The 27,863-nt window shown below is 42.4% G+C and overlaps 2 long non-coding RNA genes across 4 annotated transcripts in view; one reads left to right on the forward strand and one right to left on the reverse strand.

The window, feature by feature from the left end:
- Positions 1–4,624, reverse strand: part of LOC119867311 — a 38,282-nt gene extending 33,658 nt beyond the window's left edge. Inside the window, exon 1 of the long non-coding RNA XR_005383176.1 lies at positions 3,247–4,624. This is a non-coding gene — a long non-coding RNA (uncharacterized LOC119867311). The remainder of the gene's footprint in view (positions 1–3,246) is intronic.
- Positions 1,176–24,271, forward strand: LOC102157336. 3 transcript variants are annotated; one of them, XR_005383174.1, is made up of 6 exons: positions 1,176–1,581; positions 3,739–3,941; positions 9,421–9,612; positions 10,069–10,253; positions 22,035–22,207; positions 23,841–24,271. It is a non-coding gene; the product is annotated as an uncharacterized LOC102157336 (long non-coding RNA). The 3 variants fall into 3 exon arrangements; XR_005383173.1 differs by lacking the exons at positions 22,035–22,207; positions 23,841–24,271 and adding an exon at positions 12,283–12,599 and having other exon boundaries at positions 1,178–1,581; XR_005383175.1 differs by lacking the exons at positions 1,176–1,581; positions 3,739–3,941; positions 22,035–22,207; positions 23,841–24,271 and adding exons at positions 5,479–5,790; positions 12,283–12,599.
- Positions 24,272–27,863: the final 3,592 nt, after the last annotated feature.

Consider the following 27,863-nt stretch of genomic DNA (forward strand, 5'->3'; position numbering starts at 1 on the left):
TATTTATTTATTTATTTATTTATTTATTCTATTGTAGTTTTAACATGCATTTCCCTAATGACTTGGAAAAGCAAATGCTTAAAATCGTGAGAGAAAAATATCAGAGAATAACTTTACTCTCTGCCTTGGTTCTCTGTAGGGCCAGAACCGAGCCTGATTAGGAAAATTATTGCAAATGCAATCTATTAGAAGCACAAAACACAAACGTGGAGACCCCCCCCCCCCCGTATCTTGCCTGTTAGCCTTAGAGATATGACCACAGGGCCACTGATGGAGGTTCACTGATGCTCACAGATATCAGTGTTACTGTTATCATTGTATTTACCTTAAGCCTGAAAGATATAAGAGCAATTGTGCCTTTGCCAGTAATTGTCCTGTGCTTCTTTTTAAGTCCTAGCAGGGTGTTATTACTGGCAGAAAATAAATTTCTTAAAAACACCGTGGATAGTTTCTTAAACATAGGAAAACAAAACTGAGAAGTGTGATGTCTGATAGTGATCGACACAAATGTTTTAAATGTGAAATTTGAACACCGATAGACTATTTGATGATATTAGGAAATTATCAAGTATTTTTTAAAAAGATTTTATTTATTTATTCATGAGACACACACACACACACACACAGAGATGCAGAGACACAGGCAGAGGGAGATGCAGGCTCCCTGTGGGAGCCTAATGTAGGACTCGATCCCGGGTCTCCAGGATCAGGGCTGAAGGCAGGCGCAGTTTAGACTGCTGAGCCACCCGGGCTGCCCTATCGAGTATTTTTCAATGTGATCATTATACTATGGTTATGTGTGAAATAAGAATCACTGTCTTTTAGAGATAGACTGAAATATTTACAAATGAAATGATAACATTATAAAGGGAGGAAGAGAATGGGATAAGGATAAGACCAGCGTGGATATTATTGAAGCTGGCTGATGGGGTCCTTGGGAGTTTATTACACTATACTATGTTTCAATAATTATTTTTTTAAAAATCATTGCTTTTAAAAGGCAGTTTTATCTCCCTAACACCTGGATTGGGTAGAAGCCAATTTACTATAACCTCCAAACGCTGATGTTGGCACCCTTGGCATTTTCTGACAAGGTCTCCAAGCTTTTGTCACAGAGCTCATTGTCCTCATCATCACCCCAGTGTTCACCCCATTGTGCTTACGGAGGGGTCAGAGTTTGGAAAACCAGTCATTAGCCCTCTTCAAGTGGCCAGAGTTATCACTGGACCCAAGGATATCTGGTCTCCTATTGCCCTGAAGTAAAGCACAGTGAGACTGCCACCACCAAACGGGCTATGGGACACTTAACTACCAGAGTAGCCCTTTTCTGCACAATTTTTCTAAAAGATAAACAGGTTTCTTAAAAAGGCAGCCCGAGCACAGATGTGTCTGATGTCCCCAGCTTTGTTACATCCGACTGAGAGGCTCTCAGGCCCGTGTCAGCTGGCTTCCTGTGTAGCTGGGCCGCTGTCGCCCCCGTTTGGCTCTAATCAGCTCCGTTGTGGGCCTGAACGCTCATGTGGAACAGATCTACTGAAGATTTGGGGATACTGAAACGGAATTACAGCAAAGCACAAAGAAGTAAGTCATTTTCAGTAGAAGAACAGCTCTCTCACGGCCCCTAAGCTCTCATCACCTCGAGCAGATTCCCCTGGGGCCAACCAGGCGCAAGTGGGGCCAGGCCTCCCTGGTCCAGGATTTCTCCAACATCTGAGTATTTGGATCTTCATCACTGACTCGAGAAGAAACTAAAAATTGTTGGGACTCCTGCGTGGCTCAGTGGTTGAGCGTCTGCCTTGGACTCAGGACGTGACCCCGGGGTCCTGGGATCGAGTTCTGCATTGGGCTCCCCGCAGGGAGCCTGCTTCTCCCTCTGCCTGGGTCTCTGCCTCTCTCTCTCTCTGTCTCTCATGAATGAATGAACAAAGTCTTGAAAGAAAGAAAGAAAGAAAGAAAGAAAGAAAGAAAGAAAGAAAGAAAGAAAGAAAGAAAGAAAGAAAGAAACTAAACATTTCTTTAATAGCAAAGCACTAAACTCCTTTTGCATGAACCTGACCAGAGGACCAAAATCTGTTGACGCACCTTCCTGAGCAGATGTGCAACTCTGTTTGGCGTTCTGCCTCTGTCCTAAGCTAACAAGCTCAAACCCTTGCTCACCTCCCAGGATAACAAGCATTTAAAATAACTTTTCCCCCCTTTTCCTTACACAATATATCTGCTTGAACCAGAGGAGGCACTATGACCTGCTTTACACGTTGATCTAATAAAATAAGATTTTTTTACACCTCTGCACATAGAGAATGCGTAGGTGTGAGCAAACAACCCCCCCCCCCTCAATATCCCCAGGAACTGAGTTGCTTTTCACTCTCCACTTTGTGTTATAGGATGACTTAAAATTTTGTCAGGAAGGGAAAAGATAAACTTCCTGGGCTGTGACTGAATTTTAGCCTTAGTTATAAAAGGTTAATCTACAGTGAAACTGAAAGTACGAACGTGTATGGAAAAGCCCCCTGCATGTGCTGCTTACCCATAAGCCTGGAACGATGGTGGAAGCGCCACGCAGTTTAAAAGCCACTTTGGAGGGAATCCCTGGGGGGCTCAGCGGGTTAGCGCCCGCCTTCGGCCCAGGGCGTGATCCTGGAGACCCGGGATCGAGTCCCACATCGGGCTCCCTGCATGGAGCCTGCTTCTCCCTCTGCCTGTGTCTCTGCCCCTCTCTCTGTCTTTCATAAATAAATAAATAAATAAATGAAATCTATTAAAAAAATAAAAGCCATTTTGGAGGCGACAGGGTAATAATAACTGGCAGCCGACATCTCCCTATTGCATCTGCTTCTCATTTTTAAAACTTTTTTTATTGGAATTAAATTTGCCAACATAGAGCATAACACCAGTGCTCATCTCATCAAGTGCCCCCCTCAGTGCCCGTCACCCAGTCACCCCCACCTCCGGCCCACCTCCCCTTCCACCACCCCTTGTTCGTTTCCCAGAGTTGGGAGTCTCTCGTGTTCTGTCTCCCTCACTAATATTTTCACTCATTTTCTCTCCTTTCCCCTTTATTCCCTTTCACTATTTTTTTTATATTCCCCAAATGAATGAGAACATAGAATGTTTGTCCTTCTCCAATTGACTTACTTCACTCAGCATCATACCCTCCAGGTCCATCCCCGTGGAAGCGAATGGTGGGTATTTGTCGTTTCTAATGGCTGAGGAATATTTCTAAATGTTTCCTATCAATGCACTTACCTTACTTCATCCTAAGTGCTTTTTACATTTAATCCAAGGAAGAGGTGATGGGGGTGCTGCTGTGTAGTCCCAGCCACAGTGAGAAACCAGAAGGTCAAGTAGTTCACCCTAAGCCATCTGGCTGCAGAGCCTCTACTCCCACCACCACCCCCAGGCTACCTCAGTGGTGACCAGCAAGCAGTTAAAGGGCTCCTCGATGACCTGGATTAGCAATAAGGCTGGTAATCCCTTGGTCCTCCTTCTCTAGGGCTGTGAATCCCTTGGTCCTCATTCTCTGAGGCGGTAATCCCTTGGTCCTTATTCTCTGGGGCCATGAATCCCTTGGTCCTCATTCTCTAGGGCCGATAGTCCCTTGGTCCTTATTCTCTAGGGCCATGGATCCCTTGGTCCTCATTCTCTAGGGCCGATAGTCCCTTGGTCCTTATTCTCTAGGGCTCTGCAGTCTTTTTAACCGGTCTCTGTATGTCTGCTTCTTTTCCTCTCTCTCTGCAGGTTCTCCATGTCGTCAGTTCATGGCCAACCGAGTCCTCCCAACTTGATGTGTCCTTTGCTTAAGAACCAGCAAAAACTGACCGATGGCTTTGAATTCCAGTTCCAAAGTCCCAGGGAAAGGATTTCATTCAGGCTGAGAAGTCAGGGATCCCTGGCCCCTGGGGACTACCGGCTACAGTCACGGAGGAAACACAAGGTCACAGGTCAGAAAAGTGGTTGCCCGGGTTCACAGAAACTGGTTTTCAGAGAAAAAAACTCACCCCCAAATGCTTGTACTGTTACACTGCTCTCTGTGTTCACTGTATTGACATTCCTGGCATATACAGGTTTGTGTGGGTTAAGATCATGAGAACGTTTGCAGCTAGCTTAGCCTTCCAGAACAAAATCTATCTGCATCCTTCCATTACCTAACAAATCTAGAATTTGCACAGGCTTAAGATAGAAATCTGCATTCATTTTCTGTGTCACCACAACAAACGACCGCACACTGGGTGTGTTAAAACAACGGAAATCTATTCTCTCACAGTTCTGTGGCCAAAGGTCCAAAATCAAGGTCTCAGCGGGGTTTGTTCTTTCTGGAGGCTCTGAGGGAGACCCCATGGTAGGCCTCTTTCCCAGCTCTGGCGGCCGCCTGCAATTCTTGGCATTCCTTGGCTTGCAGATGTACCCTCCGATCTCTCCCCCAACCTTGCATTCTTCTTCCCTGATTTTCTCTTCTTCTATCTCTTATAATTTTCACTGGACTTAGAGTTCACCCTAATCCAATACGATTTCATCTCAATCTTTCACCCTAATCACATCTGCAAAGACCCTTATTCCAATAAGATCACAGTTTGAGGTCCTGGGTGGTCATGAATCGTGGGTGTACACCATCCGGCCCACTACAGCAGCCATCACGCCTCTTTGTGATCAAACCCCGAGGAGCCTCACTTGTCCCCTCCAAACTGATTGGTTGTACTTTGACCAAACACTTAATACGTGGCAAGCACTGTTGTAAGTACATCACAAATAACAACTCATTTAATAGTTGTTCCAAAGAGATATTGTTTGTTTGTTTGTTTGTTTGTTTGTTTTTCTTCTGGGTTTTCTCTCCCAGGAGTGAAGGGCTGGCCACCCTGCCCTTCGCAGCTGGTCCAGTGCTTTGTGTATGGTCACCCTGATAAAGTGACATGAGACCCAGCCATAGCTGCCTGACACTGATGGTCCATATGGTTGCTCACTTAAAAGTTAAATATCACCGCCTGGAGAAAGGTAAAGAAGAAATTCAGGAGCCCATCAGATAAGCTTAAAGGTTTCTTAGGAAAATGTCGCCTTGGAAAATAAACAGCAGAACAGCTCTGCGCGCCAGGCGGTGCTCAGGGACGTTCCCTGCACCTCAGAAACAGGATGCTATCTGGACTATGTGCCCCACCAGGTTTTTTTACATTGCCACTTTTTTTCTCCTCTCCTCCCCTCCCGTTGCACCCAGAGAGCTAACTCCTAACCGAGGTGCTCAGCGGGACTGAATTCTTTTTAGTCTTTGTCTCTTGTTTTGTTTTAAAATACCATGAGGATCTATAACACAGTAAGCTGGGAACCAAATAAGAATCCAACAGATGAAATTTTATCTCCTTTTGGTGGAAAAACCAACATAAAAGTTTACATAAGATTGGAGCTACCGATTTACTTAGAACTGATTGTTATCAGCCCCAGGGGTTCAGGGCTGTTTTTTTTCATGTGTTTATGTCTTCAGAGAGCACAGGGGAGCTGGAGTCTCTATTCTGCAGGCACTCCATAAAATACAGTGCTCCTCCGTGGTCTGGACGGATGAACTGCCAACAGGTGACAGAGGTACATTTTGTAGAGCAGTGAGTAGGTAAAAATGATTCATGTGATGGAATCAAGTACTTACACGTGGTAAGAGTATTGCCCACGATGAGGAGGACTGCAAGCTGCAATAAATTATGATGCCCACTGTTCCAAACACAAAGGGATGGAAAACTGCAAAAGTCCAGTGCAGGCAAGACTCCTACCGAGAAGCTTCGGGAATGAAGGTTCAGGTCACTGTACCAGGTAAAAGAATCATGACTATGGGTGTTTGCTAACATTTTTTCTGAGTGTATCAAATAATACCAAAGCAGGGGAAGTTGCATTACAACAGACACATGTGCACCATACTGACAGCATTTTAAATATATCCTCTCTCTTAGGAAAGAACTGTGGTATCATATATTTATGCAGTATTTCCAATTATTTCACTTGGCTTTAGAAGACACATTTTGGGGATGCCTGGGTGGTTCAGTCAGTTAAGGGTCCCACTCTTGCTTTCAGCTCAGGTCAGGGTCTCAGGTGGGCTTGACCTCCATGCTGGGCATGGAACCTACTTAAGATTCTCTCTCTCCCTCTCCCTCTACTTCTTCCTAAAAAATAGAAAAAAAGAAAAAGAAAAAGAAAAGAAAAAAGAAAAAAAAAGACATGTTTCGTTGGAATTAACCAGACATTTACTAACGGGGCATGGTTTTTGTTTCAAGTTGTAATTGGTTAGTTGGTGGATAATTTATCTCACTATATCATATAAATAGAGCAATTTGGTTTTGAAAACTATCAGGAGATCAAAGCCTGACAGATTTTTTTCCTTTTTTTTTTTTTTTAAATGAGAGAAAATGTATGCTTCTGCAAAAGTGAGGATGGGGTAGAGAGAGAATCTTAAGCAGGCTCCACACCCAGCCCACACAGATCTCAAGGCAGGGCTCAGTCTTATGACCCTGAGATAACAACCTGAGTCAAAATCAAGAGTCTGATGCTTACAACTGAGCCACCCAGGTGCCCCAAAGCCTGATAGATTCTTACTACATCTTACTTGTGAACTTTTCAACTTCAACTAATTCTCTTATTAAAAATTTATAAAATGATTTCAAGAAAAAAGGTCAAATCTCACTTATCTCTACAGTACTAACTGAATTAGAAACGCAGCAGAGGGCAGCCCGAGGGGGGGGACTCAGCGCTTTAGCGCCGCCTTCAGCCCAGGGCCTGATCCTGGAGACTCGGGATCGAGTCCCACGTCGGGCTCCCTGCACTGAGCCTGCTTCTCCCTCCGCCTGTGTCTCTGCCTCTCTCTCTCTCTCTCTGTGTGTGTCTCTCATGAATAAATAAATAAAATCTAAAAAAAAAAAAAGAAACCCAGCAGAAATAAAATACAAGATTTCATGATATTATATCATTGTGTGGGGGTTTTCTCCCCCCTAAATTAGCCATGGTGGAAGAAGAAAGAATTTGCTTCCACTTTTTGCCATTAGTTGCCTCCCTACCTTTGATTATACTCAGGCCCTTGACAGCCAACTGTCAATTCTGGCTAGAAAGAGGAAAAAAGAGAGAAGTAGAAATTGGTAGTTCAGAGCTGGCCATTCTAAAATGTGTAGGCCTTTGCCTCTTAGCAGCACATTTACTTAAAAGGCGCTCATAGACTTGCTTTCCTCCCAGAACTTAAACTCCTTAATGGTGCTGTAGCTTGGGTTGGGGTGAAAGCCTCCATGGAGGGACAGAAAAGGACCACAGGGAATAGAAGTTCCAGTGAGAAGTCCAGCTTTGTGAATGATTTTAGCAAGTCCTGTTACCTTCCTAGGGTTAAGAGTTCTTTCCTATAAAGTGAGGAGGGGATCTGGCTCCTCCGTTCTGCACCTCTTTCCTGCTTTGACACACAGCAGATGACGATCTCATGATCCCATCGAGAAAAAAAAAAAAATTGGTTTAGCTCCCAGACATATCCACCTGAAAGTTGACTATGTCCACATATGAGAATGGTCTTATTAAGAATGTCTCTATAGAACGGGTATTATTATTGTTAAAAACATAAAACTTTTCATATGTTTGAAAAAAAGAACTAAGGAAAGTCCAAAACATTTTCAGAGACATACAGCAAAGAGTAAGCAGATTTATCTATTTATCTGTTTGTTGTTGGTTTGATTTTAACACGACATGAGGGCCTATAATGTAGTCTACCGAGAGTCAAGCAAGAGGTCAGCACCTGAAATTTATTTCCATCTAGCAGAGTAACCGGCACAGAAGTCCATCCTTATTCAAGGTTTGCCTTCCCCAGGTTCAGTTACTCAAGGTCAATCATGGTCCTGAGGCAGATGCTCCTCCAGAGGAGGGTCAGAAGGTCAACAGTCCCTTAGGGCTATGTCACAATGGCTACATTGTCACTCTCACTTCTCTCCTCACCTCATTCTATCAGTATGCCATTCTATCATCTCACGTCATCACAAGAAGGGTAATCACCATTTCTCTCGCAATGAAAAATAGAAATATTTCTTCCATTTTTATTTTGAAAAATAAATGTTGATATTAGGTCCTCTACTCCAAGGTGAACTAAACTGAACTGATTTCCTTATGCCTTTGCACATTTAATCTTCTGAGGTGACTTCCTAAAAGGGTAATGGTGCAAACAGCGTGTCCTCCTTGAAGCAGTGTTGCCAGGGACAGTGGTTTTAAAAAAAAACTTGTGTGATGATGAGAATCAGAGATTTGGAGCTGGAGATCTGGTGTTTGGTCCTAATTTGGCAGCTCACTGTGTGCCCTCAGGCAAACCACATGACCTCCGAAGTTTCTGCTTCATTTTACCACAATCACAAGTAATCAGCGGCACCTCTCAGAAGTAGAGTGAAAATTTTAAAAAAGCTAGTGATTTTTTAAAAGAAATATTTTGTTACCTTACAGAAAGACAGTAATTCTTCATTCTAACAATGCATCCTTGATTTAGTGAATAAAGACGGTTCTTCTTTTTTTTTTTTTTTTTTATGATAGTCACAGAGAGAGAGAGAGAGAGAGAGAGGCAGAGACATAGGCAGAGGGAGAAGCAGGCTCTATGCGCTGGGAGTCTGATGTGGGATTCGATCCCAGGTCTTCAGGATCGCGCCCTGGGCCAAAGGCAGGCGCCAAACTGCTGCGCCACCCAGGGATCCCAAGACGGTTCATTTTTAATCAGCATTTATTTTTATGCGAATGGAAGCTATTGTAATACTTGAAAATAGTTCTTAAAGTTGGTTAAACGTTTCCTTCTGAAATTTTGTTTATATTATCCCTTTGCCTAGCAAACTAACACAAAACTAAATGCCTTTTCAACTTTGTTCAATTCACATAGGAGCTAGCAACTTTTTAGTAACTATATTGTTGTTAGATGATAAATACTATTAAGATGTTGTCTATTAGTTTGCACTTTGGGAGCAGATGCTTATTCTTTATTACAGATAGAACCAACCTTCGGGCCACACCTGAAATTTCTTCCTACTATCTGGAATCATGGGAAATTGCTCAGAAGTGAAAATTTAATGTTATTTAATGAGAACCTGTTAAGCACTTACTGTCTACTTTGAAAGATTCAAGCTAGAAATAAGTCACTGTCTTAGTCCTCAAGTTTCCCATAACCTGATTGCCACAATTTCCTCTGGAGTCTTAAACTCCTCGGTGCCTAATGCAAAAGTCCATTCTTCCCCCTCCCTCCACTTTTTAAAAGCCAGTTCGTTTTTAAATACATAAGATGAAAGTAACAGCTAAATAACAGAGATGGGCATTTACTTTCTATACAATTTGTAGTCCTCATTTAGGAAATGGGACACTCATACTTTTATTTATTTATTTTTTTGGGGGGAGAAGGATGCTTGCTCATACTTTGAAAGTCTTCAGTATTGTCTTCATTGTTTGCAGATGCTATAAACAGAGAGAGAGGCAGAGACACAGGCCGAGGGAGAAGCAGGCTCCTTGCAAGGAGCCCGATGTGGGACTCAATCCTGAATCCTGGGATCAAGCCCTGGGCCGAAGGCAGATGCTCAACCTCTGAGCCACCCAGGCGTCCCTATAAACATCTTTATAACAAGGAAAGAGAGAACTGTGTCACAGGTAAAACAAGTAAGGGAAAACAGTAAAAACCAAACCAAACCAAAACAAAACACCCAACCTACTATTTTTTTAAACACTAGAAAGGTTATAAAAATGTATTTCATTTTAGTTTAATCGAGAGCTAGCAATACCCCATCCTTACAATATTTACTCACAGAAAAATTCTTAACATATTGGGGAGACATAAGGGAAACTAGCTGAACTTTTCCAAAATTGTGAAGTACATCTGACATTAGCCATTCAGACACACCAAGTCAAGAGGAGGCTGGTAATTACGACCAGCAAGGTCGGAGTGAACTCCAAGGTGGCCGTGGCGTTAAGGCGGTGCACCACTACTGCGAGCCCCATGTAACAAGAACCCTGAAAGAGTCATCGCTTTTGACCTAGTGATCCCACTACTGGAGCTTTCTCTTAAAAAAAAAAAAAAATACTTACCTTTGTAATACATACCTTTAGGGGGTATTTCCATACCAGCAAAGCCCTGGCAACGTCCAGTTGTACTATCAGCCACGACAAAAGACAGGAGGGGATCTGAGCGCCCTCTACCCACAAGACACACGACTGGAGAAAAGAGTGCCCGACTGACAAGTCAACGCCCGTCTGTGACTGACAAAGCTCGGCAGGGATGTGAGTGACTACAGGTAAGTCCCCTCTCATTTGCAGCGGGGAGGAAGGGAGGACTCCCTTATCATGAAGCTCATCACTTAGGGTTTTCCGGCCCACCTGCGCCCGCCTCGACGCCCAGGCTGCGGTCCCTCGGGGTTGGGGTCCGAAGGGCGGCCCCGCCCCCCACCTGCGCCTGTGCCTGTGCCTGCACCTGCACCTGCACCTGCGCCTGCACCTGCACCCGCGCCTACACCCGCGCCTGCACCTATGCCTGCACCTATGCCTGCACCTGCACCTGCTCTGCACCCGCACCTGCACCCGCACCCGCGTCTACAACCGCACCTGCGCCTGCACATGCACCTGCGCCTGCGCCTGCACCCGTACCTGCGCCTGCACCTGCACCCGCACCTGCGCCTGTATCTGCACCTGCGCCTGCGCCAGCACCTGCACCCGCGCCTACACCCGCGCCTGCACCTGTGCCTGCACCTGCGCCTGCTCTGCCCCCGCACCTGCACCCGCGCCTGCACCTGCGCCTGCACCTGCACCCGCACCCGCGTCTACAACCGCACCTGAGCCTGCACATGCACCTGCGCCTGCGCCTGCACCCGTACCTGCGCCTGCACCTGCACCTGCACCTGCGCCTGTATCTGCACTTGCGCCTGCGCCAGCACCTGCACCCGCGCCTGCACCTGCGCCTGCACCTGCGCTGCGCCCCCCGCCCCCGTCTCCGCCCCCAGGACTCCGGGGCTGCCCAGGCGCTGCACCAGACCCTCCCATACCCCAAGAAAGTATGACGACTCAGTCATCAGGAGCTTGCTCCCGGGAGCTGGAGGGGGTCACGCCCCATGGCACGTGCCAACAGGCCCAGAAATTTCCGAGGGAATTCTAAACACGACCACCCGGCCCCCCTCCTCAGTCTTAAGCCTGTAGCTGAAACCACGGGTACAGGTTGAATGTTGTGAAACCTTAAAAAAAAAAAAAAAAAAAAAGGGCAAGCAATTGGGTAAACAATGCACGAGTATATGGAACTTTCTGGGGTCCCCTCCCCGGAAAGGTAAGGGACACCCTGGAAGTGCCTGGGGGCTCCTGGAGAGCCGTCCTTTCACTGATCACTTTTTGCTAGTCTTCAGGTAACCAAATCCTTATTCTGTTTATGACTTAATAAGGCCCTATAAACGAATTACCTAAGGTAACATATTTGTGTGTTGCCTTTCACTGCTTCTACTTCACATTAATTTTTAGTCATAAGATGGTTAAATTGATTCTTACCTTTTTTTTTTTTTTTACTACTTGGTTTTCAGTGTATGTATGTGATACACCGGAAACTAATATAACATGTGTCAAATATACTTTAATTGAAAAAAAAGGGGGGGGGGAACCCACTACTAACTCAAGAAAAGCAAAATTCAAATTCATTGATGCCAGTAAATTACCTCCTTATTTCCCAGCTTGCATAAGGTTTGTTTTCTCTCCCCACTGGTCCTAGCAATTCAAATCCAACAAGCCTATTGTGTATTTTGGGGCTCAGAGCTTTGGTAAGAAGGGAATAATATCATATACATTGGCTTTACTCTCAAAGATAAATGTGGAATAATGGTAAACATATAGCCAGGGAAGTGGGCGGGGGGTTGGGGTGACTGGGTGACGGGCACTGAGGGAGGCACTTGGCGGGATGAGCACTGGGTGTTATGTGCTATATGTTGGCAAATTGAACTCCAATTAAAAAAAAAAACATAGCCTTTGGATTTAGATTTGGATTTGAATCCATGTACTAACTATTCTGAGGCTTACCTGGCCCTGTGAAATAGGGCAAATAGTACTTACTTTCAGGGTGGCAACCAGCATGATGAATCTAAAGCACTTAGCACAGTAGCTGGAATGTTGGTGAGGCCCACTGACTGGTGTAATTATTATAATTATTGATCCAATTATATTAGCATAGACCCACATACACATAAGCCTTGTTTCTCAGGCCACACCAACCCTGAGAAAACCAATTAAGGGTGTGAATTACTCCTAAGGACGTATTATTTCAATGCCAACCTCCCCCACCTGTTTTTCTAGGACCTTCCCTGCAACACCACTCAGGCTGTATGACAGTCTAGAAAGGAGGGGAGCCCTATGACCTCTGCCTTCCGCACACGTATGCACCCAGGCACATCCATGGAGCTATTCTCCATCTACGGAGTCTCCACGACAAATCCTCCTCCACCACAGACGACCTGACCCAACAAAGTGCCATCCTCATCCCAAGCGCATGGTTCTGCTTTTCCCAAACCATAGCTTGTGGGATATTCTAAAAGCTGGTCTTGTTCCTTGCAGGGAACACCCAGGCACTCCAGTCTGTGACTATAAAATAAAGTTAAACTTCTACTGCTTTGGCTGGGGCCCCACCCATCTATTTTCTGGAAATTTCCATAGAAATTTCCCAAACATTTTCGAGATGTTTCAAAGTGCTGCCCAAGGCATTTAGGCTATAAATCCCTTGGGTTCCTCTGATAGTTGTCCTAGAATGCATGCAGTCCAGGAGCTGAATGGTCTAAAAAGGTCAGAGCCCTAAGAGTTGAAAGAGTAGGGTGCCCTGGACTTGAGGGAAGCGGGTGGCAGAAAAGAGTCTGTAGGTGGGAGGGCTGCCCAGTTCTCACATGGGGTTCACATGCCTCACAGTTTTCACTGCATGATCAAGCCACAGTGAGATTCCTAACTGTGGTGTTTGGCATGGAATACATTGTTCGTCCTGGGCAGAGAACGTTTGAGATCCAGGTCAGAGGCCCCTCTCAAGTTTCCAATAGGCCCTAGGATTCCTCATGTAGAATCCTGAGGTAGCAAAGGGGACCCTTCTACTCACTCCACGAGTAAAATTAGATTTTCTGTCAGATAAAAATTGGATTTTCTTCCAACCTTAGTAGATGTGTGGGAGAACAGATTGATTCAATTTAGAAAAAAATGTCTAAAAGTCAACTTTTTTTTTTTTTTTTTTTTGCACTTTGAGTGGCTGAAGTAAATCATGGTTACTTTCCTATTTCAGCTACATTTAACTGGCAGGGCTCCAGCAAGTACCCTAGGTTCGTTACCGTGAGGTTCTGCTAACTTCTCTGTGACCTTGAAAAGTTACATTCTCCAGGAATGATCTGGAAAGCAAAGATAGACTCCTATATATGATGGATTATCCTTTTTTTTTTTTAATTGTTAATGGTTCCAGTATTTGGATTGTCTTTCTTTGGAATTTACAGGATTAGATTCAATTATCTGATTTACTTAAATGAAATGTCTTCTGACAAGGCAATTTGTGAATTCTGAAGAAAACTGCAAGAGGCCACATAAATATAGTGCAAAAAACAAAAACTTTAGAGACAGAAAAGCAAGCTGTGAGACCTTGCACACTTTGCTTACTTCCTCTCAGTCTCAGCATTTTCACCTACAATATAAAGATATTAAATATATTCTCCACGAGTTTATGATGAAGAAATAAATGAATACATACTTAAAAGTGCAAGGTCTTCAATAAACTCTCATTTATCCTCTATCGTAACCACAGTTGGCGGCTTTATGATCTCCTTTATGTACCTAAGTGTGTTGATATATGACATACAGGAGTGTGCATCCTAAGCTTAGAGCTTGATGAATTACCACGACAGGAACACACACTTACAATCGCCATGAGATTAAGAACCTCACCAGGGTCGGGGAAGCCCCTCCTGTCCAATCCCAGGGGTTACGCGTTACCTCCTCCGGTAATGCAGCCACTATCCTACCTTTGACACCATCATCCTGTAGTGTAGTTCTTTTGTTTGTCTTGGATTTCACTGTGATAAGGACACACCATGAGTTATAGCCTCTTACATTTTAAGTGGCTCTTGTTGGCTACAGACGCAGCGCTGCAGCAGACCTCTAGAGCCCATCCCTCCCGCTTAACTGACACTTTCTTGCCTGTTGATTACCCCATCACGTAGCTTGGCCTGATCATAAACATCATAGATATCGAATCGTAGAGGATATCAGTATTCTTTCGCTCACAGTAATGAAATTCATTCGTGTTTTGCAATAAATAGGAGTTTGTTCATGGTCATCGCTAAAGGGTTTTTCCATTGCTTGAATATACCTTGTTATGTGTGTCCATCCTTATGCTGAGGAGCGTTTGTGTTGTTTCCAGGTTGGGGTCATGGCGAATAATGTTGTGATGATTTGTACTCACGTGTATGCATTTCTGTTCGGAGTGTGCCTAACAGCCACTTGCTGGGCCACAGGGTAGGCCCGTGAACAGCTTCTGAACATCCTGCCACGCAATTTCCCAAAGAGGCTGCGCCAGTTTTCTGTGGCTCATGAGCAGTAGGAGAGTTCTTGTCGTTCTACATCTCTGCACTTGGTATCCACAGTTTCTTCTTTTTTTAATTTAGCCATTCCGAGCACGATAGATCTCCACGTTAACACCTTCCCTGACAGCTACGGATGTTGAACACCTTTTCCCACATTGGCTGCTCATGTGCCTAAAGCCTTTTGTGACGTGCTTGTTTAAAAGTTCCTTGAGCAGTTTTGTACTGGGTTGTCTGTCTTACCATTAATTTTCTTTTTTTTTATAATAAATTTATTTTTTATTGGTGTTCAATTGGCCAACATACAGAATAATACCCAGTGCTCATCCCATCAAGTGCTCCCCTCAGTGCCCGTCACCCAGTCACCCCCACCCCCGCCCTCCTCCCCTTCCATCACCCCTAGTTCGTTTCCCAGAGTTAGGAATCTTTATGTTCTGTCTCCCTTTCTGATATTTCCCACACATTTCTTCTCCCTTCCCTTCTATTCCCTTTCACTATTATTTATATTCCCCAAATGAATGAGAACATACACTGTTTGTCCTTCTCCGATTGACTTACTTCACTCAGCATAATACCCTCCAGTTCCATCCATTCCATTGGATGCACATTCCATCCAATGGAATGAGGAATATTCCATTGTATACATAGACCATCTTCTTTATCCATCATCTTTCGATGGACACCGAGGCTCCTTCCACAGTTTGGCTATTGTGGCCATTGCTGCTATAAACATCGGGGTGCAGGTGTCTCGGCATTCCACTGCATCTGTATCTTTGGGGTAAATCCCCAGCAGTGCAATTGCTGGGTCATAGGGCAGGTCTATTTTTAACTCTTTGAGGAACCTCCACACAGTTTTCCAGAGTGGCTGCACCAGTTCACATTCCCACCAACAGTGTAAGAGGGTTCCCTTTTCTCCGCATCCTCTCCAACATTTGTGGTTTCCTGCCTTGTTAATGTTCCCCATTCTCACTGGTGTGAGGTGGTATCTCATTGTGGTTTTGATTTGTATTTCCCTGATGGCAAGTGATGCGGAGCATTTTCTCATGTGCATGTTGGCCATGTCTATGTCTTCCTCTGTGAGATTTCTGTTCATGTCTTTTGCCCATTTCATGATTGGATTGTTTGTTTCTTTGGTGTTGAGTTTAATAAGTTCTTTATAGATCTTGGAAACTAGCCCTTTATCTGATACGTCATTTGCAAATATCTTCTCCCATTCTGTAGGTTGTCTTTTAGTTTTGTTGACTGTATCCTTTGCTGTGCAAAAGCTTCTTATCTGGATGAAGTCCCAATAGTTCATTTTTGCTTTGTTTCTTTTGCCTTCGTGGATGAATCTTGCAAGAAGTTACTGTGGCTGAGTTCAAAAAGGGTGTTGCCTGTGTTCTCCTCTAGAGTTTTGAGGGATTCTTGTCTCACATTCAGATCTTTCATCCATTTTGAGTTTATCTTTGTGTCTGGTGCAAGAGAGTGGTCTAGTTTCATTCTTCTGCAGGTCGATGTCCAATTTTCCCAGCACCACTTATTGAAGAGACTGTCTTTCTTTCAATGGATAGTCTTACCATTAATTTTCTTTAGGAGTTCCTTACATACAGTCTTTCTTTACTCTCTGGCTTTTTATTGGCTGTATTAATGATATTTTCGGATGAAAACAAGTTTTAAAGTCCAATGCAGCCCAGTGTGGCAGTCTCCTCCTTTCTAGTTAATGCTTTCGTCATGCTGAAGAAATCATTGCCTACACCAACCTGATGAAGATAGTCTCCTATGCATTCTTTTGGAAGTCTCACTATTATTTTTTTAACTCTCATATTTGGTCTAAAGCTACCTGGAACTGATTTCTTTTAATATGGTCTTAAAAAGGGATTAAAATTCACCTGTTTTCTACATATAGATGTCCAATTGAGTCAGCACCATTTATTTGTAAAAAATATTCTTTCCTCACTTCTTTGCAGAGCCACTTTTCTCATTAATCCAGTTGCTATGTATGTGTGAGGTTGTTTGGATTCCCTGATTCTGTTCCGGTTGTCAACTGTCTATTCTTAGCTATGGTAATATTATAGTAAGTATTGGTATTGACTATTATCAGTGTTCCAAGTTTTTTCCTTTTCTTCAAGATGATCTTAGCCAAAAAAAAAAAAAAAAAAAAAAAAGATCTTAGCCATTCCTGGCCCTTGCATTGCCATATGCATTTTAGAGTCAGCCTGCCAATTTTTTCACAAAATCTGCTTGGACTTTCATTGGAATTGTGTTAAATCTGTAGGTCAGTTTAGGAAGCATTTTGCATATTTAGTATGTTGAGTCTTCCAAACCATGAATATGGTGTTTCTTCCATTTATTTATATCTTCTTTATTATCAATAATATTTTGTAGTTTTACAGAGAGACATTACATCTTTCATTATTTTTAAAATATTTTATTTATTTTTGAGAGAGAGAGAGAGTACATGAGCAGGGGCGAGGGGCAGAGGCAGATTCCTTGCTAAGCGGGGACCCCAATGAGGGCCTCAATCCCAGGGTCCTGGGATCATGAGCTGAGCTAAAGACAGATTCTTATCCAACTAAGCCACCCAGACACCCCTCATTCATTACTTTGAACCAGATTTTGAACTTCGGGAAATTTTGACTTCTTAAGTTTTATTTGTTCTTCATATTAAGAAATATAGATTTGGTCTATATTACCCAATGCAATCTACACAATGCAATTCCTATCAAAATACTAACAGCATTTTTCCCAAAGCTGGAACAAACAATCTTAAATTTTGTATGGAATACAAAAGGCCCTGAGTAGACAAAGCAACCCTGAAAAAGAAAAGCAAAGTTGGGGCCTCACAATTCCAGACTGCAATTTATATTCCAAAGCTGTAGTGAGCAAGACAGTATGGCACTGGCACAAGAACACATAGATCAATGGAATAGAATAGAAAAATACAGAGATGAACCTACAACTATATGTCCAGTTAATCTTCGACAAAGCAGGGAAGAACATCTGATGGACAGACAGTCTCTTCAACAAATAGTGTTGGGGAAACTGGACAGTCACATGCAGAAGAATGAAACTGGACCACTTTCTGACAGCACACACACACACACACACACTCACACACACGCATTCAAAATGGATGAAAGACCTACATGTGAGACAGGAATCCATCAAAAGCCTGTAGGAGGACACGGGCAACACCCTCTTTGATCTCAGCCACAGCAACTTCTTACTAGACACATCTCTAGAAGCAAGGGAAACAAAAGCAAAAATGAACTGTTGTTGGGACTTCATCAAAATAAAAAGCTTCTGCACAGCAAAGGAAACGACCAAGCGAACTAGCAGGTGATCTACAGAATGGGAGGAGGTATTCTCAAACGACATATCTGATAATGTGAGAGGATTTGTGTTCCCTTGTGCCTATGGCTCTTGCTCACGCCACCTCAAGGTCTGAAGAGGCAGGCCGGATGAAGAGTGTGGGCTGCAAAGCAAAGTTTATTGGGCAAAAGCACAAAGCTCTTGGAGGAGGTGGGGTTGAGTGGGTTGCCTCTGGAATTTCTAAGTTTAGGGGGTTCTGTGAGGTCTTTTGAAGAACTCTCTTAAGCAGTCAGAGTGTGCTGAGTGGTGCTAATCAGGCCTCTGGTCAGGTGTCTGTCTACCTATTAGGCTAAGGGCCACGTGCTGATGGTCTTTTTTTGCTGATATCCAGGGCTTAGGTCTTAGCTGCCCCTTGCCCATGATATTAACAAACGCTTTTGTGGTTTATTGTCTTATTCTAGGATGTTTTGCGGAAGTCATTTCTGCAAAGGTGGCAAAGTAGAATGTCAGTGAGGTCCTATCTCAGCTGCAAAACAGGATGTCAGTGCTGTTTTACTTTAACTGCCCTGACTCCATAATTTCTTGTTGGGGACCCTGGGCCTGACTTATCTAACCATCCGACTAACTCCTAACAATAAAGGCTTAGTATCCAAAATCCATAAAGAACTTATAAAACGTGGGGCACTTGGGTGGCTGAGTCTGTTAAGTGTCTGACTCTTGATTTTGGCTCAGGTCGTGATCTCAGGGTTGTGAGATCCAACCCCAAGTTGGGCTCTATGTCAGGCTCTGCAGTGGGCGTTGAGCCTGCTTAAGATCCCCTCTCTCTGTTCCTCTGCCCCTCCCCTGACTAAAAACAAACAAACAAACAACAACTTGTAAAACCTAGCACCCAAAATACAAATAATCCAGTTTAAAAATAGAGGAAAGACGTGAATAGACATTTTTCCAAAGAAAACACACAGATGGCTAAGAGACACGAGAAAAGATGCTCCACATCACTCATCACCAGGGAAATACAAGTCAAAACTATAATGAGATATTACCTCACACCAGTCAGAATGGCTAAAATTAGCAAGACAGGAAACAATAGGTGTTGGTGAGGATGCAGAGAAAGGGGAGGCCTCCTGCACACTGTTGGTGGGAATGCAAACCTGTGCTGCCACTCTGGAAAAGAGTGCGGACTTTTTCCTCACAAAGTTGAAAACAGAGCTACCCTATGATCCAGCATTTGCTTGACTACCTATTTACCCAATGGATACAGAAATACTGATTAGAAGGGACACAGAATCCCTGGGTGGCCCAGCGCCTGCCTTCGGTCCAGGGCCTGATCCTGGAGTCCCGGGATCGAGTCCCACGTCGGGCTCCCTGCATGGAGCCTGCTTCTCCCTCTGCCTGTGTCTCTGCCTCTCTCTCTCTCTCAATCTCTCTCGTGAATAAGTAAATAAAATCTTTAAAAAAAAAAAGGGACACATGTAGCAGTAGTAAGGTTAAAGGTCCTCATGCCCACAAGATTTCTATTATGATGGGCAGAAAGATAAAACAAACAGGGAAACGTGTACATCTTAGAAAGTAATAACTATTCTGTGAAACTTTGAAATGAATGGCTTGATGTTTATAGAGCATGATCTACGATCACCAAATCATGGGAAGACCCCAAATGTCCAACAACTGGTGAATAAGTAACGAAGATGTGGTATAAGTATAAAATGGAATATTATTCAGCCATCAAAAAGAATGAAATCTCGCCATTTGTGACAACATGGATGGGGCCTAGAATTTAATTTTTTGCAGAAAGGATTTTAATCATAGATCCAAAGATCTAATTTCTTAAATAGATATAGGATTATCTGTATTCTCTAATTCTTCTTGTATCCATTGCAATCAGTTTTGATTTTCTAGAAATTCATCTCTTTTATTCAAATTTTCAAATTTATTGGCATAAAGTTGTTTAAAATATCCTCTTACAATGTTTCTAATATTCATAGAACCTGTAGTGACATCTTTCTTTTCATTGCTGATGTTATCAATGACCTCTTTGTTTTTTCTAGATCAACCTTACCAGGATTTTATCAGTATTATTAATTCCCTTCAAAGAGCCAACCTTTGAGTTAATTGATCCCCTCAATAGGAAATGTGCTTTATATTTCATAAATTTCTGCTTTTATCTTTGTTATTTTTTTCTTTCCAGTTTCAGCGGGCTTAATTTGCAGTTCTTTTTTATAACCCATTGAGATTGCAAATTTAGTTATTTGGATATTTAAGTAATTAATATATAGACATTTTTAATATTTGCACTTCAGGCTATAAATTTCCTCCTGAGCATTACTTTTGTCCAGTTAACAAGTTTGGATATCCTGTATATTCACTATCAATTCAGTTTAAATATTTGCTGATTTTCACTGTGATTTTTCTTAACACACTCCTCATTTAGTACTACTATGCTCCTAAATTTCCAAACATTTGGAAATTTTCTACTTCATTTATGTCTTTTAAGTCTCTTTTTTCTTTTTTAAAGATTTTATTTATTTATTCATGAGAGACACAGAGAGAGAGAGAGACATGCAGAGGGAGAAGTAGGCTCCATGCGGGAGCCCAACACGGAACTCGATCCCAGGACCCTGGAGTCATGACCTGAGCAAAAGGCAGATGCTCAACCACTGAGCCACCCAGGTGCCCCTTCCAGAGAGAATTTATTTTTGTTTGGTAATTGGATAAAAGTTAATTTTAATTCCATCAAGGATTTAGTTGATTGGATGCCAGTCTTCATTACATTTGAGGGCACATTTAGCTCTTTTGGGGTTCCAAGTTAAAAGTGGAGTGTTAGCCTGGGCCTCTCCTCCTTGGTAGGCCTCAAGTCCAATTTTTGCCCACCAACACTGTAAGACTGTTAGAACTCTCCTCAGCTCCTCAGCCTCTTGCCTTCTGCTTACAAACAGACAAACCTAAGGAGCCAAATTGGGCTCCCTTCTCTGTACTTTCACTCTGTCTTGACCTTAATTCCCTAGAAAAAAAATTGTTTACTGGGAGGTATAACCCCAAGACAGTGAAAGTAAAGGGGTAAGAAAGTTGGGCAGAAAGGAAGGAAAAGGGGCAGCCCAGTGGCTCAGAGGTTTAGCATCGCCTTCGGCCCAGGGCCTGATCCCGAAGACCCAGGATCGAGTCCCACCTCGGGCTCCCTGCATGGAGCCTGCTTCTCACTCTGCCTGTATCTCTGCCTCTGTGTGTGTGTGTGTGTGTGTGTGTGTGTGTGTGTGTGATGAATAAATAAATAAATCTTAAAAAAAAAAAAAAGGAAGGAAGGAAAAGCAAATATAAGCTAGCGTCTTATTGCCCATGACTACAGCTTCATGAAGAAACATAGCTCGCTGCTTAGAGCCAAGCTGGCTTGGAACAGTCTGTCAGAGGGAGAAGGGGGGAGAGGAATTTATTCAGTGGCTTCCTCCATTGAATGACTTCTCTTTCACTGGTCAACATTTACCCCACAAGGCATTAACTTCTATGCATTTCTAGGTTTTTCAACTGACCTCTTCAGACCCACTGAAGAAAGAAAATTCTATACCCTACACCAGGTTGCTTCATCCAACTCCAGACAGTGAGAGAAATCAGATACTTGCTGGGTACAGTGGGTCCTGCAGCCATGGCTACCGCAGCTCCAACTGCTTCAGGCACAAAGGAATCATGCTGAAGACTGGCCCTCACCTTGGGGGAGGCTGAGGCAGGCTGTGGAGCTACTAATGACATAGTGGTGGCCTCAGGACCACAGTACATTTGAGGATCTGGGAGACAGATAGGGCCTAGAGGATTTGAGAAGCTTCCTCAATTTTCCAGTGTGCTTTCTCCCAGGAATCTTGACCTTGTGGCTTCAAAATTCCCCAATGGCTTCAAACTGATGGTTTTATATATTGCCCAGCATTTCAAATTCTCAAGGGAAGGTTTGGTCTACAACCAACTACTCCATGTTACTGGAAAAGAAGAATACACAATCTTTTCAAGATCTCATTATACTAATATAAAATGTTTGCCCCATGCATCACTGACACCAAACACGGTTAAAAACTAGTTGACACGAGACTCACAGGACAATTAGTGGAACATCGAGATGTCAGGTTCTCACTTGTAGATATAAATCACCCCTGACTTATATATTGACTCCTCAGATAAAGTCAGTCTATATTTTTCAGTCAACATCAAGGTGACCTTGTTTTTTTTCAGATTCAACCACTGACTGTATTATTCATTTAATGGAAATTCCCATCCTGACTTAAGCACTAATCATGGGTGAGGCTGTGAAAGAAGGGCACACAATTTACCGATTACATCATCCCCAAGGCGGAAGATTCACAACTGGCTTAATCCTGATTGCTTCAAAAATTCATTTGAGACTGGTGAGTATCTCTACTTCCTCTTCTCGCCTCTAAAGCTACCTCTGGTCTATCCTAGCCTGTGGTCAACTCCTTCTGTCCTACTCTAAGAATTCCAGAATCTCCTCACCTGTTGTTCTAAAACATTAGTGACTCTATGTACCCTGAAGTTTCAGGCCAAAGATATTAGTTCTTAATGAAACCTCCTTATAGAAGTTTACTATCCTATCAGTTTTAGTATTTTTATGTAATATGAAACAGAATGTGTCAGTGGAAGGAGATCTAAATAAGAGTCTTCTCTTCCACTTGCTACCTTGTCAGACCCCCTGGGATGCTTCTCTTAATACGAAGATCACTCTATAGAGAATGGTAATAGGATGCATGCTTATTGATAAAGATCACGGAAATTCAGAGACATTTCACCAGCTTTCTCCAAAATAACAAGTTCACTACAGAGATTTTAGGGTAGTAATCTTTCTTTACTGCCTCCCAATCTGTCATCTGTCACCACCATGGGTCATCCTCACTACTGTAATTTGAATATGTGTGGACAGTAGGAAATATTGACCTTTCCAAAGAGAAGAGGACTTTTCTTCAGTAAATGGAATATGTATGCGGTTCCTGCTAGAAACTAATCTATAGCCCCCATCTCAACATCAGGAAATACTTTATCACAAAATTGTGTATGCAGTTTTAAAAATATGTGTGTAGTATGTCATGTATTTGATATTATGCCTGTAAAACTTATATGCATATATAAGAATATCTACTAAAATGTTAATTGATTATATCAGCTTCATGAAGTTATGGGAGCAATCTAATTCCTATGCACTTATTAATATAGTCATCATTTTACTTAATGGGCATATAGTTCTTTTTCCAAAATAACTTTTTAAAAAAATTTTGTTACATGTTGGGCTCTTTTAGGTACCATATATGCGTTATGCTCCTCTAGGCTATCAGATCAGGTAATAAACATGAAATGCATAGAACAGAACCTGGCACATAGTCTGTTCTAAATAAATGCTAGTTATTGTTTTTACTGTATAGGAAATGAAACTCTTTTTTTTTTTTTTTTTTTTGCAAATTTTAAATATATTTAGGGTCTTAAAGAACATACAGATTACAAAGGCACCAAATGATCTACTAAGGATGCTTGTCTCCTGTTTTTTTGTTTTTTTGTTTTTTAAGTGAAGTATAATTGAAACAGGGTAAAAAATTGATGATAACCAGTAGGAAAGGAATATTAAGAGGCTGGAAGTCAGCAACTCTGGGTGCTGCCACTAGTTAGCTAAGGTTATTATCTGGGCAGAAAAAAATGAAAAAAATACCTGGGGAGGAAAATGATAATCAAATGAGGAGGAGAAGAGGGAAGAGATGATAAAAATAGAAGAAAAGGAAAAAGTTGGAAAGAATATAAAAACAGAGAAAGAGAAAAGGGGAAGATAAAATGAAAGTGATAAAAGGAAGAGTGGCATCTACAAAGACCAGTGTTACTTAAGTTTGTCAGGTGTTCTGCTAAGTGTTTTTACAAGAAATGACTCATTTAATTATTAGAACAATCTTGTGAAATCAGTATTTTATTGTCCCTCTTTAACAGAGGAGAAAACTAAAGTTTTCAGGATTTTTTTTTAATTTTTTTATTTATTTATGACAGTCACAGAGAGAGAGAGAGAGAGGCAGAGACACAGGCAGAGGGAGAAGCAGGCTCCATGCACCGGGAGCCCGACATGGGATTCGATCCCGGGTCTCCAGGATCACGCCCTGAGCCAAAGGCAGGCGCCAAACCGCTGCGCCACCCAGGGATCCCAAGTTTTCAGGATTTAAGTGATTTTGCCCTAGATCATGGATTGCATCTTTTTAATAAGATTATGTCCGAAAAGCCCAATTCTCTTTGAGCCTTCTTTGGTCTGATTTGTCTTTTGGGGGGGTATGATGTGGGATCTTCCTAGGTTAGAAAATAAAACCTAAAATATCTTTCTCTTGCCTGATGTCCTCTATCTGGTCATTATTTTCTATCAACCTGTGAAGCAAGCAGGTTTTTTACTAAGGTTCAGAACAACTTACTATGAAGAGAAATGTGAAGCCTAACATTAATACCATGTCCGTATTTTCTAAATTAAAAATTAAATTGTTAATTTTAAGATACTATATTTGCAAATTTATTATATATGAAATTTTAGTAAAACATAAAGAGAAAAATCACAAAGCACTTTTTTGAAAAGCATCAAATTGAATAAAATCTGTTTGGCCCCAGATTTTTAATACTGTTATCATAATACCAGACATCTGTATCATCCCTCATTGAAGAAGAATATTAAAAAAAAAAAAAAGAGCTAAATGGGAAAAATAGCCATTGTGAGGTTTTATACTTTTTGCAATATTTGATTAAAAGAGCTCTGGGTTACTAAGCTCCTGCTCTGTCAACTGTGCAATCTTTGCCCTATCCCCCAACTTTTCTGAGTCTTAGTTTTCTGATCTATAAAATTAAGGTTTAGACAATATGTTTGCAAAAATCCTAGGACTGTATAGCTTATAAAAAACAAAGCAGAGTTTTCCCGTGATAAGAAATAGGTCATAAGGAATTTTAAAAATACATATTCTAAGGTTTCTAATAACACTTTGCTGTGAAAAAATATCACATGTTAAATCATGACTGCTGACTTTTACTTGATTCCATGAGTGATAGGAGACATAGTAATGGTAGGTGATTATACTGAACAAAAGAAACAAAATAGGGGCACCTGACTGGCTCGGTAGGTAGAATATGTGACTCTTGATCTCAGGGTCATGAGTTTAAGTCCCACTCAAGTCCCACTTAAAAAAAATGGTCATCCATGAGGGCCAGGTTAGTGAATGCTATTCATTTTTCGTTATTTTGAAACATTTTGTATAAGATATGCAACAGCCAACACTTTGGTTAAAATTGAAATAATTCAGAAAGAGTTTCATGAGTTTTATTCATTTGCATGGTAGCGATCACTGGGGTGACACAGAGTTAAAGTATTTGGGGGGGGTCAGGAGAGTGTGGAAGAGAGAGAAGAAACAATTACTCATAGCTTTTAGAAACCATCCTTCAATTAAGGTCAAATAGCATTGACACATTACTATGTTAAGATCCAATAACTTGCTACTTAAAATATTTTTTCCCAATTTAAAGATTTGGAAATCTTGGGGTGCCTGGGTGGCTCAGTCAGTTGAGCATCGGGCTCTTGGTTTTGGCTCAGGTCATGATCTCAGGGTCATGAGATTGAACCTTGAACTGGGCTCCCTGCTCAGTAGGGAGTCTGCTTCTCTCCCTCTCCCTCGGTCCCTCCCCTTACTCATGTGCTCTCTAAATACATACATACATACATACATACATCTTTTTAAAAAAAGAGATTTGGAAATCTTAAAAAGTGGAAAACTTGAGAAAAAAATTTTTGGAGAAAGAAAATTTTATTTACTTATTTATTTGAGAGAGAGAGGGAGTGAGAGCACACAGATGAAGAGGGAGAAGGAGACTCCCCACTGAGCAGAGAGCTTGAAGTGAGGCTGGATCCCAGGACCCTGGGACGTGAGCCCAAGGCAGAGCCACCCAGGTGCCCCAAGGAAAAAGACAATTAAGTTTGTCAATAGCTGTATTTCTCAAATCAGTGATGGAGTGTTCAGCTTCAAGTAACAGAACGCACTGCTGAACGTGGCTTTAAAAAACAGGGTTTTGTTACTTGACAACCCAGAAATCTGGAGGAAACTATTTCCAGGATTGTTAGAGCAGCTCCACAGTCTCCTCAGGTGGCAGGACTCTCTCTGCCATCCATGGTACATTGACTTGGTATGTTCATACTTGCAAATGGTTCTCCTTGTTCCGGGTTCCACATGTAAATATGACAATATTGGGGCCCCAAGATGGAGTCCCATGTGTCACTTTTTGTTAGAGAGGAAACCCTTTGCCAGACTCCTTATTTTCCACTGTGCCCTTGCCACAAGGGGCATGCATGGCCTCTAGCCAAGCAGTGCCTGCCATTTGTATTTCATAACAGCCATGCTTCGTCAACATGGAAAAGGGGGTAGGCAGCCAACACACTCACTTTTGCATGTTGGTCGATGTCCTTCCAGACATTTCTTCCCTGCAGAGTTTTTATCTGCACTGTTTCACTCATACTCTATATCGGGTTTTGCAACCTGCCTTTATACTTCATACTTTACCGTAAGCATTTGTCCCATAGTAATAGCCTTTGAAAATATTATTTTCAATGGTGGCATGACATTCCATGCCAAGAAACGTATCTTAATTTACTCAGCTTGTAAGCAGCATTCCTTTCATTTGCACAACACTTACTGGGTGGTACCATATGCCAGAGGCTTTACACAGGTGCCTCTAATCTCTACAACATTCCAGCAAGGTAGCTATTATCATTCCAAATTTACAAATGAGGACACTGGAACTCAGAGAAGTTAAAGCTGGGAAACTACAGAATAGGGAATTTGAGCTCAGGCCCAGCTGATTCCCAAACCAGCTAAAACAATGATATTTATTCAACATTGAATGGTTGGGGGGAAGAGAAAACAAATTAAAGCCCAAATGAATGGGCCAATTCATAGACATAAATTAGGTAAGTTTACTATTGAGCAAAACCAACCAAACCAAAGCCAACCAAACAAAACCTGAATTCATGCAGGCGGCCAGCAAGTGGCTGCAAGGCTGTACAGGATATTTAGCTCTGTTAATACGGACTTGAAGCTACAATTCATCACCTAGCTTTTGGTGAAGCATCAGTAGTTATTCAATTTGCATCAGTAGTTACATCAGGCTGGCTCTGACATCCTGTTTTTCACAAATCTCTATCAGGCTCATTTTCATGCTTTGTTCTTCATAGTTGTTTATCAGCACTTCCTACAGTTGCCCCCCCACCGTGTAACGAGCACATACAATTCATCAGTCACATTCTTCAACATGTCTCTGGGAGGTCAGATTTAGTCCAGCTCCTCAAAACACCAACAATAAAAAAATCTCCTGATTTAACTCTCGTAAGCCAGAATAAATTCCATTAGCCAACAGAACATTCTAGAAACCACATATTTCTATGGTGTTTTCGACAATACCCTCTGTCCATATCCTCAGACAAGTGGCACTCAGTCTTGTTGTTCTGAAAATATTAAGAAGGCCAAACGGTATCCACAGGTGTCAGAGGTTAAGTGGAGTGCATTAGTAAAAAAGTGAAAAATAAGAGAAGAAAAGAAGGAATAAAGAAATGAAGGTATAAGACAAGAGAAGGGGAAAGTGGACAGGGCTGCAGTTACTGTCAATTCTGTGGCAACGGAATCAATTCTAGGCAGTCCAGGAAATAGCACAGGGCAAAGGTTTTGGGCCGGCGACTGGGACTAGGAGAGACTAAAGACTAAGCCAAACTGCTGCCACTGACTGAATCACCGCAGGTTCCCTCCCGGGGGCTTATCCTCCTCCCACACCAGAGACTTGGGCCCCTGGTGACAATGAACGCGCTCTCGCTCTCGGTGGGTTTCAGGCGCTCTGGGCCTAGTCCACTTGGTTTCCCTCTCCCCTTCCAGGACTGCCCCAAAGGGCTTTCCCGAATACTGCTCTTCTCAATGATGAGTCCTCACTTCTTGCTTCCACACCCTCCCCCCCATTCTTGCCTAATGGTGTGGGTGGTTCCTGCAGAAGGGTGACATAAACAGG

The sequence above is a fragment of the Canis lupus genome, chromosome 33 (genome assembly GCF_011100685.1).
Source record: "Canis lupus familiaris isolate Mischka breed German Shepherd chromosome 33, alternate assembly UU_Cfam_GSD_1.0, whole genome shotgun sequence".
Classification (NCBI taxonomy): Eukaryota; Metazoa; Chordata; class Mammalia; order Carnivora; family Canidae; genus Canis; species Canis lupus.